This window comes from Hylobates moloch, unplaced genomic scaffold (assembly GCF_009828535.3).
Source record: "Hylobates moloch isolate HMO894 unplaced genomic scaffold, HMol_V3 SCAFFOLD_4, whole genome shotgun sequence".
In the NCBI taxonomy this organism is placed as follows: Eukaryota; Metazoa; Chordata; class Mammalia; order Primates; family Hylobatidae; genus Hylobates; species Hylobates moloch.
Window position 1 is genome coordinate 110265483 of NW_026652279.1, and position 20623 is coordinate 110286105.

General features: G+C 40.7%; 1 protein-coding gene across 2 annotated transcripts in view; it reads left to right on the forward strand.

Moving 5' to 3' along the window:
- Positions 1-8118: 8118 nt before the first annotated feature.
- The window catches only part of CYSLTR2 (cysteinyl leukotriene receptor 2), a 58841-nt gene continuing 46336 nt past the window's right edge, over positions 8119-20623 (forward strand). For both annotated transcript variants that reach the window (XM_058437879.1, XM_032150875.2), the window contains exon 1: positions 8119-8190. The gene's annotated coding sequence lies outside the window, so the exon portion shown is untranslated. The remainder of the gene's footprint in view (positions 8191-20623) is intronic.

Below are 20623 nucleotides of genomic sequence, written 5' to 3' on the forward strand. Positions count from 1 at the left end.
AATAACAAGAAATGTAGTTTATCCTCCCCACTATGGTGCATCCTGTTGATGGAATATAGGAATATAATTCAATCATTAAAACATTCATGCTGATGTGGTAAACATTGTGTTACAGTGTAAATGGGAAAAATGCAGGATGCAAATTTTTGTGAATTGAAGCAACAAATGAGCAAGCAACAGCTTAGAAAACTGTCTGGCAGAGAATGCACCAAAAGCTTGTCTTTTGGGAGATGGTACTATGAATGATTTTCATGTGAAGAAATTAAGTTTACTCCAGAGATCCCTTGAGTTCTAGAAGTGGTCTTACTTATCTTTGTATCTTTCTTCCTTCCTCATCCCCAGAGCCTTGTATACACGCAATATGCAAGAAGCCCTGGAAGTTCCCACGGTGTGTTTCCAAGACCCTACACCAGCGTGGCTGAAATAGGACCAGATCATCTCTCAGATCTCCATCTCATGTTCTTGGTGGCCACCTGCTGCCTGAAGCTAGGGCTACAGAGGCATGAGTGAAGAAGGACTCACCTGCCCGGACTGAAGCCACAGAATCCAGGGAGCCAGCCTCAAGGTCCAGTCAAGCAGTGCTCAGACTCACTGCTAGGATTTAGAAGAGAACAGAAAGGGATGATGAGGAATTGCAGATTTGAAACTAAGCTGGCAGGTTTAGGGTCTCTTCTGTACCATGAGTTTTGTGGAGGCTCTAATTCTGTGGTCTTTTTCCAGAATGCTACGTTCTTAGTCACTAATTTGCCTTACGTGACTTGACTAATTAGTACCCTCAGGATGGGAAAGGCCTTACAAGAGCAGCAGGAAATTTTAGGGGTGTGAGAAAAGGTGACTGAAAGAAAGGGAAGGATCTGATAGGGGAGTGAAGAGTGTTAACGTAATTTTGGCTCCCTTCTCCATGTTTATGCTGTCAGCAGAAAAACCAAACTCTGCAAAACATTTCAAAGAGGTTTATTCTGGGCCAATATGAGTTACCACGGCCCAGGGAAAACACAAACCCAAGAAGCTGTGAGTAAGGGGTCCCAAGGCAGTCAGACCGTAACTCTGTTTTAAGCATTTCAGGGCAGCAGAAGCTACAGGCAAAGTTGTAAATTGATACATGGAGGTTTATACATTGGTTCAACCCCAAGAGGTGGGATATCATGAATTGGGGGACTTAACAGGTCATAGGTGGGATCAAAGATTCTTTAATTTGTAATTGGTTAAAGGAACAAAGCTCTGTGTAAAAACTTGGAGTCAGCTTAAAGAAATGTTTAAGTGAAAGGAAGGAATCTTGCTAGTCATCATGTGATGCTATGCCAGAGTCAGGTTATGAGTGCAAGATACAATATATTGGGTCAAAATTACATGTTTAGCCAGATTGATGGTCTGTAGATATGACTCCCTCCAGGACTTTTTTGGAAAGAATTTTTAGCAAAGAGAAAAAGGTCAGAGTTCAGTCCTCAATGCTCTCCACAAAGACTGTTCTGTCTGAACCCTGTGATATAAATCATGCCATGGGACATGGGCCTGCTCCTCTCCAAGGGCCATTGGCTGGGTCTCTTAGGGTCCAAACCGGAATCTTCTGATTCTCACTCTCATACAATATTATGCAAAGAAAAACTCCCTTTTGGAAAAACCCCCTTTTGGAATCCTTAATTTGGCAATCTTCCAATTTGCTCAACATACTAAAAAAAATTAGATAAAGAGGTAAGTGTGTATGTATGTGCATGTGGGGGGACGCCAGGGATGGGTGGGGAGAGGGTGTCATGTGACCCACGCACTGCACAGTTCTCTGGCTACTTCCTCTCCCAACTCTGATTGGACTGGAGTGAACATTAATGCTCACTCCAGCCTCAGCACCTCTCCAGAGAGCTGACACTGCTTGGGAACCTAAATTGTTCTTTTTGAAGGGAGAATGACATATGAGAGACTGAAAATCGAAACAAACTAAAAAGGATGCAAGCTCACTATGAATTAGTTAAGTCTATTGCGTGTCTTATGGCAAGTTTACAACTTTCTCCCTGAATTTTGGGTTCCCTTGATTGGAGAAGGTAAATGTAGATGTGTTCCCTAGAACTACCATAACAAAGTACTGCAAACTTGATGGCTTAAATTAAAGCAACAGAAATTCATTCTCTCACAGTTCTGGAGGGCAGAAGTCAGAAATCAAGATGCCAGCAGGGCCACGCTCCCTCTGAAGGCTCTAGGGGGGAGTCTTTCATTGATTTACCAGTTCTAGTGGCTCCAGGTGTTCCTTGGCTTATAGCGGCATCACTCTAATCATTTTACATGGCCTTCTCCCCTGTGTGAGCTTGTTGACACTCCTTTGTCATCTCTCTTACAAGGATACATGTAATTATATCTTGGGCTCACCTGGATAATGAAAAATAAACTCCTTGCCTCAAGATCCTTAGTTAACCACCATTTGTGCCACATAAGGTCACATTTACAGAATCCAGGATTTGAATATGGGCATGTCTTTGGTGCCAATGTTTAGCCCACTACACCAGGTAATTCTTTTCTCTGTCTTATCACAGAACAGGCTCTCTTACACATAAAGTTGGTTGCTTTCTAAATTCCATGAGGTTTCAAGTTTGTTTCCATTGTTCCCCTTTCTTTCTTCCTTTTTGTTTTTTTGAGATGGCGTTTTGCTCTTGTTGCCCAAGCTGAGGAGTTCAACGGTGCAATCTCGGCTCACCGCAACTTCCGCCTCCCAGGTTCAAACGATTCTCCTGCCTCAGCCTCCCAAGTAGCTGGGATAACAGGCACCTGCCACCATGCCCAGCTAATTTTTGTATTTTTAGTAGAGATAGGTGTTCACCATGTTGGCCAGGCTGGTCTTGAACTCCTGACCTCGTCATCTGCCCACTTCGGCCTCCCAAAGTGCTGGGATTACAGGCATGAGCCAGCACGCCCAGCCTGTTCTTCCACTTTCTTAATGACCTAAATAGAAACGTGATTCACGCTGACTTCTTCCTTTGTATTTAATCTTGCGCTATGAAAACAAACTACTGTCTCTGATGCCTTAGCAACTGAACAGTGCTTCTGATCTTTTGAAAATCACAGGTTTGTGTTTACAGAACATATCCTCTAGACTCAAGCTTATGTCTCTAAAAGTCTAACTAAAGGCCTTGTGGCTGGTACCTTACTGTAATCAGCAAGAAACTGGCCCTGATTCTCTTAAACTCACTTTGTTCAACTGAGAACAAACTTGGAAGTCTCCTACAAAACTGGAGTTGATTCTCATTTCTTGATTACTTCTGCAGGCCTTTGAAAGTTCCAGAGAAGTTCTCTGTGTGCTATATACATTAAACACGCTTCCATGTTTTCCTTTAAATCATCAAGAGCAGCACATAGGATAATGTGTCTATTCCTTTCTCTGCTCCCTAGGATTATCTTCTTTTTAAAGTCATCGACCCTTTCCCTATCTACTCCAAATGAATGATTTCATGATCCATCCTGACCAATCTGGTTAAAATGACACTGCATCTCTTTATATCATCTGTCCAAATTGTACAAAGAAAGAGCGTTTAAAGGGCACTCTCCAGCAAATTTACTGCCTGTGGAGTGCTTAGAGATCCCAGGCTGTCCTAAAAATAAAAGAAAGTCTTGAATAGGTTTCTCCTTTCTCTGAGGTTTACAGATTCTGAAGGAGGGAGTAGGGAGAAAGCATTTCCCTCATTATCTTTCTAATACTCTTGAAACATATTCTGCTCCTTGAAAACCTAATATTCAAAAGTTAGCTCTCGGAGTGTAGGATCGATTTTTTTTTTCACTGTTCATTTTATTTTAAAGTTTTTAACTTTTTTAAAATTTTTTTATCTTTTTTTTTTTAATTTTTGGAGACAGAGTCTCACTCTTTCGCCCAGGCTGGAGTGCAGTGGCACAATCTCAGTTCACTGCAACCTCCGCCTCCCGGGTTCAAGCAATTCCCTGCCTTAGCCTCCCAAGTAGCTGGGATTACAGGTGCCTGTCACCAAGCCAGGCTAATTTTTGTATTTTTAGTAGAAACGGGGTTTCACCATCTTGGCCAGGCTGGTCTTGAACTCCTGCCCTTGTGATCCGCCCGCCTCAGCCCACCAAAGTGCTGGGATTAGGCATGAACCTTTTTTTTTATTTTTTTTTCTGGGGCAGTCTTGCTCTGTCACCCAGGCTGGAGTGCAATGATATGATCCCAGCTCACTGCAGCCACAGCATCCCCAGCTCAAGCAATCCTTCCACTTCAACTTCCTGAGTAGCTGAGACTATAGGCACATGCCACCATGCCCAGCTAATTTTTGTATTTTTTTTTTTTAGAGATGGGGTCTCCCTGTGTCACTCAGACTGCTTTCAGTCTGTTCTGGACTCAAGAAATCTTCCTGCCTCAGCCTCCCAAAGTGCTAGGGTTATAGGGGTGAGCCACTCCATCCAGCCCACTTTATTTATTTTAATGAGATGAACATTAGTCAATTAATTGGGCTTTTTGGCTCACTGCAACCTCCACCTTCCGGGTTCAAACGATTTTCCTGCCTCAGCCTCCTAAGTAGCTGGGACTACTGGTGCGTGCCACCATGCTTGGCTAATTTTTGTATTTTTAGTAGAGACAGGGTTTCACTGTATTGGCTAGGCTGGTCTCCAACACCCGACCTCGTGATCCGCCCACGTTGGCCTCCCAAAGTGCTGGGATTACAGGCCTGAGCCACCGCGCCCAGACAATTGGGCTTTTATTGGAGGAGAATGAATATCTATAGTGACTGCTTATAGAATTAAATGTCGTTTCAAGCTTTTTGCCCCCTAAAGATGAGAATGGTACTATAACATTTGTATACTGTGAGTTCTAACTGGGATAAATAAAATATTAGAAATAGAATCCCAGGCCCAGGAACAACCTTGTCTTCAGAGGAGCAACCTTGGTCCCAGCGCCTTCTCCACAGCTGCATGAAGAAGCTGCACAGAAAACCACTCACCCTCACCCCCAGTTCTGGAATGTGAAGGTAAGATTTACATTGTCCTGGTGATGGTCATTGCTGGAGAGGTCTGGGACATGCAGGAAATGGCTCCAGGGCCTCTTCCTCTTCATTGTCACAGCAGCAGCAGTTCAGAGCTTTCCATGAAGACCTACTTTTCATTTTCCCCAAGTTTCAAGATTTTGGGCACTTATGGGAGCTATGGATAGTGTGAGGTTTGGCTCTTGGCACCAGGCTAGCATCGGGGCTTGGAAGGGATGGGGAAGTGCACTAGAACCAGTGGTTTCCAGGGTTGAAGGAGGCCTTGGGTGAGGGGATAGCAAGAGCCAGGGCCTGTCTTTCCCATGGCCATGAGGCAGCAGAAGGCACAAGGAGAATAGGGTAGGTAGGGCAGTGTTGGAGACGGTTAGCAAGCTCTCTAGGCCCTGCTCTGGGTTCCAGGCCTAGTGTGACACTAACTAGCTGTGTGCCATGACCAAGCTGCTCAACAAGTCTGCGCCTCTGTTTCTTCATGGGTGTCATGAAGGGTTTAGACTCCATGATTGTTAAAGTCTGTTCCAGTTCCAGCGAACAAACTGCAAACAAGCAAAACAAACAAAGACTGCCTTGTTTATTTTCAAGAAAGCATTTGCTAATCTCTTTCCAATGCAGCCAGTCTCCTTGTTTACCATTTTGTGCTCCTCTCAGGCCCCAAGATAGTGCTTTTTATTTTTAGGGATAAGCAAATAGTTCAGTTTGACCGGAGCATGGGAAGAAAGCAGGAGGGCAACCAAGAGGAATAGAACCTGAAAGGGGATCTGGGGTTGGACCATGAAGGACGAAGTACTCCTAGACTTGGCCATAAGAACACACTGTCCTGGTGCCATTCTTTAGACCAGAAAGGATCAGAAGGGTCCCAACCCCTTGGGACAGGAAAGGGCTGAATGAGCACCAGAGACAGGTTAGAGTCCTCCCTGATCCTCATCCAAGCCCTTTCTTGTCCCAAGGGGGCTGGGAGTCTGTGGGGCTGAGAGACACTTCTTTGTCTGTATTGTGCTCTGGATACCTGAGAATTCCCCAGCCAAGTGGGGGAACCTCAAAGGTTATGGCCTTTTCCCTAATTGCATCAGAGCATACAGTTTGTGTAGCCCTATGTCCTACAGGTGGCCAAGAGCAGCTGTTTTCAGGGGAGAGGGGACATGGATGTGAGGGCTAGAATTCCCCATGCCAAAGTGTGGAGCTCTTCATATGTGGGAGGGAGCTGGGAGTGGGAAGAGGACAAGGGCAGCTGCAGGCTTTGCCAGCTCTTCTGTATAATTAGGGTAATTAGCATGTTCACCACCTTAAACATTTGGCATTTATTTCTGAAAACATTCACAATTTGCTCTTCTAGCTCTTTGAAAACATACAATAAATTGTTGTTTATTTCAGTCATCCTACAGTGTTGTAGAACACTAGAACACATTCCTCTTACCTAGATGTCCATTGATCAACTTTTGTGGCCATTAATCAACCTCTGTCTATCTCTCCCTGCCTCCTCCCCTTCCCAGCCTCTAGTAACCACTATTCTACTCTCCACTTCTATAAGATCAATTTTTTAGCTTCCACATATGAGTGAGAACATGCAGTATTTATCTTTCTATGCCTGGCTTACTTCACTTAACATAATGTCTTCCAAGCTCATACATGTTGCCACAAATGACAAATTTTGTTCTTTTTAAATCAATAAATAGTATTCAATTGTGAATATATACCACATTTTTCATCCATCTTTCTGTTGATGAACATTTCGGGTGATCCATATTTTGGCTATTGTGAATAGTGCTACAGTAAACATGAGAGTGCAGAGATCTCAATAAGATTCCGTAACCTTACTACTGAGTATATATCCAAAGTATTTTATTCTTTTTGATGCTATTGTAAATGGAATAGTTTCCTTAGTTTCCGTTTTTGGATTGTTTATTGTTAGTGTATATAAATGCAACTGATTTTTATGTATTGATTTCCTATCCTGCAACTTTGCTCAATTTGCTTGCTTATTAGTTCTATTGGGGTTTTGTGTATGTGTGTGTGCATGGTATCTTCAGGTTTTTCTACATGTAAGATTTTATCATTTGCAAACAGACATAATTTTACTTATTTATTTCCAATTTGGATCCCTTTTACTTATTTTTCTTGCTTAATGTTACTGCAGCTTTCTATCCAGGAAATGAGGATTTGAACGGTGATGGGGAGGTGAGTAATGGCTGGATTTGGAACATATTTTATGGGCAGAACAAATGGAACTTGTTGGCTCAGAAGTGGGTGGTGGAAGAAACAGGGAAGTTAAAACTGACTTCTAGGTTTATGGATGGATTAACTGGCTAAATTATTGTGGTGCCATTTGCTTAGACAGAGTAGATGGGGGGATGCAGGACTAAGGGGGGAAGAGAAAAGCTCCATCTGGGCCACATTAAATTTGGCCATGATTGTGGATCAGATAGATAAAAGCAAGAGAAGGAGGGAAGAAGTCGGAACACAGACCTCTGGAGAAAGCTCACACGTAGAAAAGGGATGGAAGAAGAGTCATCAGAAGGTGAGGCAAAGAAGAGCGATCTGAGGGGTAGAAAAATAACCAGGAAAGTCAGAGAAACAAGGGAAAAGTTTCAGGAAAGTGGCAATGGTCAACTATGCAAACAAGAGGGGAAGGAAGGTGAAGACTGAAAGAGGATTTTTTATGTGAGGAACAAGGAGGTTTTTGGTGACCTCTGACAGAACATTTTCAGCAGAGTGGATAAGGTCTCTGCCTGAGTGCAAGTGAGCTGAAGATGCAAGTGAGTGAGGGACATGCTTTAAACAAGTCTAAAGTGCTGTGTGTGTAAGGCAGTGTTGCTTTTTCTGTTGCCATGGAAACAGAAACCATTTAGGAGAACTAAAAGCCACTTAAAATCCCCGATTCTAATCCATCATATCCGCTTGATCTCTTGAGAAAGATAATGACAAAAACCAGTTATTAGAGGGGAAGGGCAATTTTAGGTTTCTTCCTTTTAGACATAGCCCCTAAATGGAAAGTTTCCCCCCTCTTGAGAAGGGAGCTTGCACTAACATCTACACTGGCTTCTAAAAAGCACAGATGACCTGCTACACTTCCTGACTTTCTTGCTATTGGTTGGCACTGTTCATAAATATAATTTGCTGTTTCACTTTTCTTTGAAATGAGCAACCTGAATTACTCAGAGGAGAAAGGCAGGAGAGATAGAGGCAGCAGAAGCCAGGGCAGCTGAAAGACAGAGACCTTCAGGTGGGCATTTTAATCTTTGTTTTGTTAATTCAGTGTTGAGAATCGTGACTTGATGATCACATAATGGTCAGAGGAGTAATTTTTTAAAAGTAAATTTGTTTTGTTCTACTATAAATGTTATTTTCCTATCATGTACATGGTAGTTTAAAAAATACTGTGGAAGTACAAAAATGTTGAAGGAAGCCAAATTCTCCACCAAAATAGCCTCTATTGATATTTGGGGATTTTCCCTTTGTGTGTGTGTGTGTGTGTGTGTGTGTGTGTGTGTGTGTGTGAGTGTGTGTATGCATGTATAACTTTAGTTTTCATAGTTGCGTCCCCGCACTATGGACAAGTTTATATTCATTTCCTCCATTTCAGTCTATGGTTTTTCCATGTTGCTGTGAATTCTTTGTAATCCTAAATTAAAGCTGCTGCATATTATTGCATTGAGGAACTTTACTATACTTCCTCCATTTTTGGCTGTTATCCTATTTTTCATAGTTTGGGTCCTTTTATTATATGAGATATATTTTTTCCATTCAGTGTCTTGTTTTAGGGGCAGAAGAAGTTAAATCTGAGCACATATATTTCAATGGTTTTACTCAGAGGCACAGTGAGAGTGAAAGAGTATGTGAGATCATGAGCATATAATCTGTTCCTTACCCCACTGGGACCCTACTCAGTGTTTCTCAACTCTGGCTGCACATCTCCCAGAATCACCCGACTCTGAGGAGATTAGAAAATTACCCCTAGAATAATTGAAGCTTGACTTTTGGAGATCAGTGAGTCATCTGCAGTATTTTGTCTTGTTTTCCAGAAACTTCTCAGGTGGTTCTAATGGGTGGTCAGCATAAAAACAGATAACCTAGGTCATTCAAAATATTTTTCTGTCTCTGAAATATACCTGAGAGTAATATGTATTAGGAGAAAGGGAGGTATAATTTCAGGCAAGCCAACCAAATCTCCCTTTCAACACTACATAAATAATGCAAATTATAAAATAATTTGTGGGAAACATAAGACTTCTAGAAATTTCTATCATCTACTCAGCCACATAAAATCTTGAGATGAGAATCTACTTGTGTTTCGATTTACTAATGTTTTAAAGAGATGGATTTGTTTCCAGTGCTTCGGTGGTTAAAAGTTAGAGAATTTGAGGCTCTACTATGTTCTAAATGTATCTGAATCATGCCCATATCTGCTAGAATCTACCAAGGCAGCCAGGCTTCCTTTCTTTTGCAAACTCTTCAAGATTAAACACAAGGTGGGTATTTAATAGCTGGCCAGTTCACTAACACACTGTGGGCACAGCAAAGATCGATGGGATTGGATTTGGAGGCAGAAGGTGGCTCACTCTGGCTTTCAGGAGCCCCATAGACATGGCACTTACCTTGTCTGGACCTCATATCCTCAGGAGGGAAGTGGACAGAGTTTATGCCAGGGCTGCGTTCTGGTTTCTCCCATCAGGGACTGAAAACAGAGCCAGAGCCCCGAAACCACACTGAAGCATTTGCTGTTGCACTCTTAGCCTGCTGCAGGCCAGGAATCATCCCAATGAGACCAGGAGCATGTTAATCAAATTTCTTGTTTTGACTCAGTGGAGAACACCTGTTTAGTATCTTCTTTAATGAATGTAAACATTCACATAGTACTTTACTATTTACAAAACATGTTTACAGGCATCAGTTCATTTTATCCACATACTAGCCTTAAGAACTGGAGGATGTAATTCTTATTTTAAAGATGGTTAAGATGAGACCAAGAGAACATAGGATCTTTCCCAGGTGGAACCAGAACTGGTCCAATCTGGTTGAGCCCAGGGCACATGGTCCTTTCTTACAACTTAAATAATAGCTATTGTGGGAAATTGGTTAAACAAATTTCATAATGTTTATATAATTGGCTATTCTGTATCCAGTTAAATGATGACATTGATGTTGTTAGTTGGCAAAGAAAGGTGATCATGACACGAAATGAGAAAAAAGCAAGATACAAAACAGCATTGTAAGTGTGCTCATTTTTGTTTAAAAATACTTGTATATATTTCAAGAAAGATGAAAAAAACATACATGCAAAATTTTAGCTATGTCTGGTTGGTGGTAAAGTTCATTATTTAAGTTTATTTCAGCTTGTATTACATTGTAATTTTTTTTACCATGAACATGTACTACTTGTGTAATAAAAATAAAGGAAAGTAAATAGAATTGTTCGTGTGTTTCTGGTTGGCTCTTCTCCAGATGAAATGGCCCCATCTTCTTTCACTTGACCATAAAGAAGGCTCCTATTTAATTATCTGAGTTTCGTACATTATTGTCACAAACCTTATTGTGATTGTTAGCTAGTACTGACTGAACTCTTCACATGTGTTGGGCACCAAGTTAATCATTTAACATCCATTTTTTTTTCATCAATACTCACTCCGGTGCTCCTTTGGCAGATGAGAGTTTGAAGCTCAGAGGGCTGCAGTAATAAAAGAGACTAAAAGGCAGAGCTGAAACTTAAACCCAGGACCCTTTTAACTCAAAAGCACATGCTTTCATTCATTATATCACTCTGCCTCCTATCCGCCTGGGATCACATGAGCAGCCTCCATTTTGGAGGAAAGATGATATATTTTTTTCAGTGTACTCATTGCTGTGTACATGAGTACATGATGGTTACCTTGGGCATCGTTAGCATTTCCTGTGTACTCCAGAATCAAAGATCCTTTCTGCTTTTCTATAGTTTGCTCTGTGCACCAGATATCTGAGGCACTCTAGTTCCCCAAGGGTAAGACTTTAAGATAAAGGCCTCACAAGGGATTGTGCAATTACCCATTGAACTCTGGCTAATGCGGCAGCCAAACTGGATAATACAAAGAAAGGCAAGCATTTTGCTGTGGGTGCTCAGCGTTGCTAGAGGGCTTTTTGAAATCCATGTCAGAAACCCCTAGCACTGTATTTCTTTATTTCTCAGGGTATTGGCCACTGCCTCCTTTGTACTGCAGTTACTTATGTACAGTATGTTCTATTGGACCAAGACTCTGACATTGGAGTCCTTGCATAGAACCCAGCACATAAACTCCATTGAGAATAAAGGCATTGTGTAAATAAATCATTTCACCCAATGAATGCAGACTTTAGTTACAGCTAATGTTTATCTCTGTTGAACTTTATTAACCTCTTTATATTAATTGACCCATGGAGAAAATATAATCTTGACAGAATTTAAAGGAAAACCTCTTCCAATGGATTGATGACTTTGTGGCAGTATGGTCAGTCTTTTGACAAAGAAATCTAATTATTATTCGAGAGGCCCAGGATAAGGGTCTAAGCAGTGAGTTAGAGTCAAGAAATTCCGAAGTTGGAAAGGTCCTTAGGAAGAGCTGAGACCAGAGGCAGAGTTTTTTTTGCCTCTTTAGTGTAAAGTCCTTAAGGGAGAGGTTTCAAAAAAGTACAGGAAGCAGACTATAGAAAGAACAGAAGAAAGGAGAGAAAGGAGGGGAGTAGAGGAGAGGGGAGAGGAGGGAAAGAGATGGAAAAGGAGCGAGGAAAAGAGGGGAAGGGAGCCAGTTTACTCTGGAAGTTTAAATATTGATTAAGCTGGGAGAAATTAAAATAATTTAGTCCGCCATTATTACCTATATTTTATATTATATAAATAAGAATTTATTATAAAAAAGATAATTTCCCATATAAGTCTCCTCCCATGAGGCTGTAGAAACAGCATCGTACCTTGTTTGTACCTCTAGTACAGAAAAACAATCATCTAAAGAGTATTTGAAGGCATCCTAGATTCTTTTTTCTCTTTTGTCAAATTATTATTTTTAAAGTATTTTAAATTTGTATAAATTTGTGGATTACACATGCAATTTTATTACACATATAGATTGCATAAATTGTGTAGTGGTCAAGTCAAGGCTTTTAGGGTAACCATCACCTGAATAACATTGTATCGCAGATTCTTTTAAGTAAGTTGGTTTCTTTTTATTTTGAGTCTTACCTTAAAAATAAGGTAAATTCACTGAGAGATATGTAAATCTTTTGTAAATTCACTGTTATCTTGTAAATTCACTGAGAGATATGAAGGTGACTCCCTTTGTTAGTTGTAAGAGGCACAAATCCCTATTGGGAACTTGTTGGCACAGAGTCAGAGAAACAGTTTGCTACCCTCCAAGATATAAAGGGTGCTGCTTCCTACAGTGTTTAGAACAGAGCACCATTTGGGTACCCTCTGTGGCTGCCTTCTGCTCCCATGCCATGCCATTGACAATTGACCCTGTATTCCTGTTCCCAGACTTTAGATTTGAATTTCAGGAAAGGAAAATTTTCAAGGAAAAACACATTAACATCATTTCATTGTAAAAACCATATGAGTTCTTTCCCACCCCCCCCTCAGAACATATTAATTGTAAGGCATAAAATGAGGGCGTTGGATAACAGCTTCATTAGCTCATTTATTGATCTGAGCACATTCATGTGCTTCATGCTGGGGCCTGGGGTACAGCAGTAGACACGTGTTTGCCTTCCATGGGCAAACAGTCTATAGGTAGATAGGAGACAAACAGGGGTAGATAGGAGACAACTGCTGCCCCTGGAGTAAATGCTGGATGGGAAACCCAAGGGTCTGCAAACAGCCAATTCGTGGAGGGATCAGAGAAGGCTTTTTCTGAAGAAAGTGATGTTTAGAAAGAAACAGGAGACTGGGTAAGCAATAACCAGGAAATGAGCTGGAGCTCAGAAGAAATGGGCAAGAGAGAGCCTGCAGTGTTGGGGGCCTTGAAATAAGCTTCATGAGACTGAATATCCTTTACTGAGAGGATGGTGGGGAGAGAATATGCTGGATAACAAGATCGATACTATGAAAAGCCTGGAGATGAACTTGACTCTGAGATGATAATGGGTTTTAAGTGGAAGAGTAATGTGGTCAGATATGCATTTTGGAAAGGTCACTCTGGCCACTGTGTGAAAAATGAATTGAGAACAGCCAGAGTGGAGATACGGAGCCATTGAGGAGGCTGTGCCCATTGTCCAGGTGAAAGAGGACAGCCTGTACTAGACCCGTCTTGAGCTGACCCCAGAGATGAAAGGAGGGAGTTGGTGGAGCCTGCTGGGTAAACAGGCCAGGTCTGCCACAGAGGAGACACTGGGCAGCAGGACAAGCAGGAGAGGAGGAGAGCCCATGGTTTACTTTTGCTCCTGGCCCTCTCTTCTTTAGGTTTCAGATACCCACTGCCCCCATGCCACTGGCAGCAGGTGGGGTGGCAACAGGAATGACAATGCATGGTGCCAGGCAAAGTGCAGATGTGTCCCTGGCTGTCACCTGTGCTGCCTCGTGGGGTCCTCTCAATAACTCTGAGAGGTTGAGTACTTGCTGATGGTCACACAGTTTGCACAAGGAAGAGCTAGGATTTGGGTTCAGTTGGGATTTATTCCAGAGGTTTTCCATGATATCGCAATGTCTCTATGTCATTTTAGGAAATACACATGATGTTTAACAAACTACCTTTGTAAATAATTTCTTTTCTCTAAGAAGTGAATTTAATAGTGGAATACGAAATTCTGTCTCAGAGAAATGAGAAAGAGAGGGAGTTTTAATTTGAATAAATGGGCTTGTGAGGAGCCCCTGAGTCATGTCATTTAGTTACCTTGATTATGGACAGGGAGGACCCTAATGTTGATCAATCCGTAGGGATTTATTGGAATAAACAGGACAATGTCTCTATGATAACACTTGCTGTTATTCTGTCTTGGAAATCAGAGACCCAGATAGAAAACAATTCTGTGATTCCGTGGTCTTCCTTAGATCAGACATTTGGTGAATAACAGATACCTCCAACCTCTCTAAATACAAGGATGAAGTGTATTAGAAAATGAAAAATATATTGTTGAGATTTTTACACAAAATTAAATTCATAATCAGCATCATAGACTCATGTGTTATATTAACCAAGGAGAGCTGAGGAAAGTTTTGAGAGCCAGAGAGAGGGCAACATTTAGTCAAAATAATGTTTTTAAACAAAATGAGGCCATATCTCTAAGGAGCTCAGAGCTCTTCATATATGATGTTTTTGTTGAGTTGAATTTTTGTTTATTTGGTGGCTGAATGTTAGTGGTAGGATGAATGTGCAAGAGAAGCTAGCTTTTGGAGTCTATTAAAGAAGGAAACAAGGAAAATTAGTAAAGACAGAGGTGGGAAGAAGGAGGTCTGAGGTAATGCCATACATCTTGTTCTTGAGGGCAGAGGTGTCCCCTGGCATGCTTGGATGCCAAACTTCTGCTAGGTTTCAATCCCTGCTACATCCCTGGGGATAAGTTGTTCTCTGGGAGCATTATCTCTTCAAAATAAAACAAGAAAGACTGAAATTGTACAAGAACTCCCATTTTAAGGGAGTAATTGTCTGCAAATGTGTTCTTAATCAATAGGCACCTTTTCTGCACAGGGAAATTCTCAACAAAGAAACTTCAGTGAGGCTGAGTATGGTGGTTCATACCTGTAATATCAGCACTTTGGGAGGTCCAGGCAGCCGGGTGGCTGGAGCCCAGGATTTTGAGACCAGCCTGGGCAAAGCCCTGTCTCTACTAAAAAGTACAGAAAGTTAGCTGGGCATGGTGGCATGCACGTGTAGTCCTGGCTACTTGGGAGGCTGAGATGGGAGGATCGCTTGAGCCTGGGAGGTCGAGGCTGCAGTGAGCCATGATCGCACCACTGCACTCTAGCCGGGTGATAGAGTGAGATCCTGTCAAAAAAATAAAAAGAAAGAAAGAAAGAAAGAAGAAAGAAAGAAAGAAAGAAAGAAAGAAAGAAAGAAAGAAAGAAAGAAAGAAAGAGAGAGAAAAAGAAAGGAAGAAAAAGAGAGAAAGAAAGAAAGAGAAAGAAAGAAAAGAAAGAAAGAAAGAAAGAAAGAAAGAAAGAAAGAAAGAAAGAAAGAAAGAAAGAAAGCAAGCTTCATTGGATAATGTACAAATTGACCAATCAAAATGACAGAGGGAAAAAACTTGTCAGCAAAAGATAGAGAAAAAAGCATCTATTGCTAAACTGTCAAGACAATGCTGATGCTTACAGGATCTGACATTTTGGCCACACAGACACTTTCCAAGCTGTCATTTTTCAGCCATGCAAATCTTTGCCCTAATGACAGTCTGACAGTACACATCTTTTTGAGGTGTCTCTTCCTCCACCCGTCTGTGTGCATTTGTGGCAGAGGATATTATTACCACACATTTGGTGGTCTGGGCAAAGTTCTCCTTTCAGTGGAAGAAGGCCACAGCCAGTTCACACTGTACGTCCACCCACTCCAAGCTAGGCCCAAGAGTCAGTGCTTCAACAAGACCAGCAGCCCCAGGGAGAGTTCAGGCAAGGAAAGTGGCTCCTATAAGATCTCAAGAGCCAAAGAACATTCTAGAAAGAGTAAGAGGTAGACACAAGCTGAAGGGTGGATCAGTAGCTGGGAGGAGTTACTGAAAAGTTGGCAACCCAACTAACATGATTTCAAAAAAAATGTTCTAATTAGAAAACTAAATATCATACAAGACAGTGTATCTGTACTTTAGAATTAAAATAAGAAACCAAGATTTTAAAATTCAGAAGTTATTTGAGGGGTTTCTAAACTTTCTCTGTGCATTCTGGGATTTAGTCAGGAGGTAGGTTGGAGAGATGAAACAATAGCCAACATTCCCAACATCCCTGATATCCTCCTCACCCACACACAAATCCTGGTGGATTCCTGAGAATCTGAGGAGAGATGGAGAAGGGAGGCTGGAACATTTGCCTATATAAGAAGCCAATTTGATAAGGCAACTACAAGGGAGTAGTTGTGGCAGAGGATATTATTACCTGAACGCATTTGCTTCCTCAAGGGGACCCTTCCCTGTTGTGGCAATTGCATATTAAAGCCAACCCACTCTTGCCACAAGAGTTGACCCAGATCTACCCACAATGGAGAGCGGAACAGTTTCAGAGACTGCTCCTCAGGGGCTTCAAGCTCTTCTTAGGAATCTGTAGAATCCTATGACCAACTCACCAAATTTTCTGTCTACTGAGCTTCAGGGCAAGTCAGGCTCTGTTTAATTGGGATCCAAGGGGAGAAGACCCTGTGAGCTTTGAGACTTCCAAATGTGGCATCTTAACTAAAGGAACTGCTAAGAGGAGGGTAAAAATGAGACAAGTAAAGCTGCACAGGCCCCAGAGGGGAAACTTTAGTCTCCCTGCAGGGTGAATTATCAGGCCCCTGGACTCCGGCTGAAAAGTCCTTCCCTGTCCCAGAGCTGTTGAAGAGAACCTCTGCAATACAGAGAAAGTGAATTGGAGAATTTCCTCCCCAGGGGACTTCCAGAGCCATAAATCCTTATTAGCTGTACCAGTTTACAGTAGATCTGCCAGCAAACTCTTCACCAATGGCCCAAAGTGCTGACTTCATGGTTAAGTGGCATTCAGAAAGCAAAGTGTCACTAGCCTGGTGGCCAATGAAGTGACTCATACTTTGGGGGGTTCCTTGAGGCACTTTGTTGGTGACAGGGTAGAGGAAAAATCAGTGCAGCAAAATTCTCCAAGGCACTGAGTCCATGAAAACAAGGCCCTGTGAGATTCATTCCCCTCCATCCCACTTCCTCTGGAAGCTCAGAGACCAGATCCGTTTCACATTCAAAATATGTCACAATTTCAGTTCCTTTTATCTGTGTTTCTGTTTTGATCTCCAAGAACTTAATTCACCTTGACTTTTTGAAAAAAAAAACTTCTGAAAGCATAAGACCGTTCTTGGAAGGCCAGAAAGGTCTAGAAACCTTGGCATTTCTGACATGACATTTGGAGCCTGTTACAAATAAACTCTGAGTTGTCAGCTTGGGTCTCGAGAGTAGACTCTCAGTGATACTTCCTTGTTCTGGAGGACCGTGTTAATTCAGCACTCTGGGGCCTCTGGGATTTTGAGGAACAAATGTGATGTAGAATCCTCTCTGCACAACTTCAGAGAGCTTATTCTGTCAGCCTTTGCAATAACAACAGCTAACACTTAATATGGCACTTTCTCTGTTCCAGGCCCTGACCTAAGTGCCATTCATGTATTATCTCACTTCATCCTTACAACCCTATGAAGTAAGAACTATTATTAGCATTATCCTCTTTCTTTTATTTATTTATTTAAATTAATCTTTTTTTTTTTTAATTTTTCTTTTTTATTGAGACAGTGTCTTGCTCTATTGCCCAGGTTGCTCTTGAACTCCTGGGCTCAAGCGATCTTCCTGCCTCAGCCTCCCAAAGTGCTAGGATTACAGGCATGAGCCACTTTGCCTGGCCGCATTATCCCCTTTTACTGATAAGGAGCTGACGCCCAGGGAGATAAAGTAATTTTCCCATGGTCATAGAGGTAGTCCATTAATGAATCAGGATTTAAATCCTGAGGTTGCTGCTCTGCTACTGCTTCCCTGCAGCTAAGAGCAACACCTGTCATGCTTCTCACCATTTTTTATCATTAAATCATTTCTCAGCCTTGCTTTTATATATTTACTAGTGCCCTGGAAAAATTTTGCCTCCTTAATGCTTGTTCTGGGTCCAAATTCTGAGGTTTAATAATAATAGTTAACATCACTGAGTGCTCCTCACCCTGTATGAGACAACTCACCTTCATTATGCCATTTATAGACAGCATAACTGAGGCTCAGAGAAGATAGGTCACTTCTGCAAGATCTCACAGCCAGTAAGTGGCAGATGTGGCCTGCTACCTTACACCAACTGTCTCCTGTGAACACTTCTATTTGTTTTAATTTATTTGTCAAATTGACAAATAATAACTGCATATTCATGGGGTATATATTGATGTTTCTATACATATAATGTTTATTGATCAGATTAGGGTAATTAGCATATCCATAATCTCAAATATTTATCATTTCCTTTTGTTGGGATCATTCAATATCCTCCTTTGAACTAGTTGAAACTATTTAATTCATTATTGTTAATTAGAGCCATCTTACAGTGGTACAGAACGTTAGAACTTACTCCTCTCATCTAGTGGTAATTTTGTATCCTTTACCAAATCTCTCCCTTTCCCCCACTCTTCCAGGCCTCTGGTTTCCTCTGTTCTACTTTTTACTTCTATGAGATCAACTTTTTTTTACTATTCCACATATGAGTGAGAACATATAGTGTTTGACTTTCTGTTTCTGGTTTAGGAAATATAATGGACTTAACATAATGTCCTCCAGTTCCACCCTTGTTGCCACAGATGGCAAGATTTCATTCTGTTTTATGGCTGAATAGTATTCCATTGTGTATATATACCACATTTTCTTTATCCATTCATCTGTTGTTGAACACTTAGGTTGATTCCATAACTTGGCTATTGTGAATAGTGCTGCAGTAAACATGTGAGTGCAGACATCTCTTAGGCAAACTGGTTTCAAAGCTTTTGGGCAAGTACCCAGAAGTGAGACTGATGGATCTTATGGTAATTCTATTTTTAGTTTCTTGAGGAACCTCCATATAGTTCTCCATGGTGGCTATACTAGTTTACAGTCCCACCAACAACACATGAGTTCCCTTTACTCCACATCCTTGCCAACATTTGTTTTTTCATCTTTTTGGTAATAGCCATCCTAACTGGGGTGAGATGATACCTCATCGTGGTTTTCAGTTGCAAAATCATCACTGGTGATTAGTGATGTTGAACATTTTTTCATATACCTGTTGACCATTTGAATGTCTTCTTTGTAAAATGTCTGTTTAAATCATTTGCCCATTTTAAAATTGAATTTTTTTTGCTGCTGTTGAGTTGTTTGAGTACCTTGTATATTCTGAATATTAGTCACCTGTCAGATTAGTAGTTTGCAAATATTTTCTCAAATTCTGTAGGTTGTCTTTTCACTCTGTTGATTGCTTCCTTTGCTGGGCAGAAACTTTCTAGTTTGATAATCCCATTTGTTTATTTTTGCTTTTGTTGCCTGTGCTTTTGAGGTTTTATTCATGAAATCATTTCCCAGACCAGTGTTCTGAAATGTGTGTCCCATGTTTTCTTCTAGTAGTTTTTATCATTTTGGGTCTTATATTTAAGTCTTTGATCCATTTTGAGTTAAATTTTGTAGAGTGAGAGGTTTGGGCCTAGTTTCTTTCTTCTAGAGATATCCAGTTTTCCCAGAACCATTTATTGAGGAGACTGTCTTTTCCCCAAAGAGTATTCTTGGCACCTTTGTCAAAAATCAGTTTGCTCTAGATATTTGGATTCGTTTCTGGATTCTCTATTCTGTTCCATTGGTCTTTGTGTCTGCTTTTGTTAGTAACATGCTGTTTTGGTTACTATAACTCTGTAGTGTGGTACCTCCAGCTTTGTTCTTTTTGCTCAGGTTTGCTTTAGCTATTTGGGTTTTTTTGTGGCTCCATACAAAGTTTAGAACTTTTTTCTATTTCTGTGAAGAATGTCATGGGTATTTTGATAGGAATTGCATTGAATCTGTAGGTTGCTTTGAGTAGGGCTGTCATTTTGACAATATTAGTTCTCCTCTATGAGCATGGGTTGTCTTTCCATTTGTTTGTATCCTCTTCCATTTATTTCATCAGTGTCTTGTAGTTTTCCTTGTAGAGGTCTTTCACCTCCTTGGTTACATTTCTTCCTAAGGTTGTTTTTTTGTTTGTTTGTAGCTGTTGTAATGGGATTGCCCTCTTGATTTTTTTTTTCAACTAGTTCATTGTGTAGAAAACACTACTGATATTTGTATATTAATTTTGTTTCCTGCAACTTTATTGAATGGTTTATTAGTTCTAAGAGTTTTTGGTAGAGTCTTTCTATATATAAGATTATCATCTGTAAACAGGAACAATTTGACTTCTTTCTCTTGAATATGAATGCCATTTATTTATTTCTCTTGCCTAATGACTCTGACTAGGATTTCCAATGCTATATTGAATAAGAGTGGTGAGAGTAAGCATCATTGTCTTGTCCCAGTTCTTAGAAGAGAAACTTCCAGCTTTTTCTAATTTAATAAGATGTTTGCTGTGAGTTTGTCACATATGGCCTTTGTTATATTGAAGTACTTTCCTTCTATACCTAATTGTAAGAAGTTTCTGTCATGAAGGGAGCTTGAATTTTATCAAAAGATTTTTCTGCATCTATTGAGGATCATATGGCTTTTGTCTTTCACTCTATTGATGTGATGTATGATGTTTATTTATTTGCATGTGTTGAACCATCCTTGCATCCTGAGATAAATCCCACTTGATCATGGTGTATTGTGTTTTTGATATGTTGTTTGATTTGGTTTGCTAGTATTTTGTTTGGCATTTTTGCTTCTATATGTATCAGGGATATTAGCCTGTAGTTTTATTTTTTTTTTCTTATGTCCCATTCAGTTTTGGTATCAGGGTTATGCTGGCTTCATAGAATGAATTAGGAAGAATTAATTCCTTCTGCTTCAATTTTTTGGAATAGTTTGAGATGAACTGATATGAATTCTTCTTTAAAGATTAAGTAAAATTCATCAGT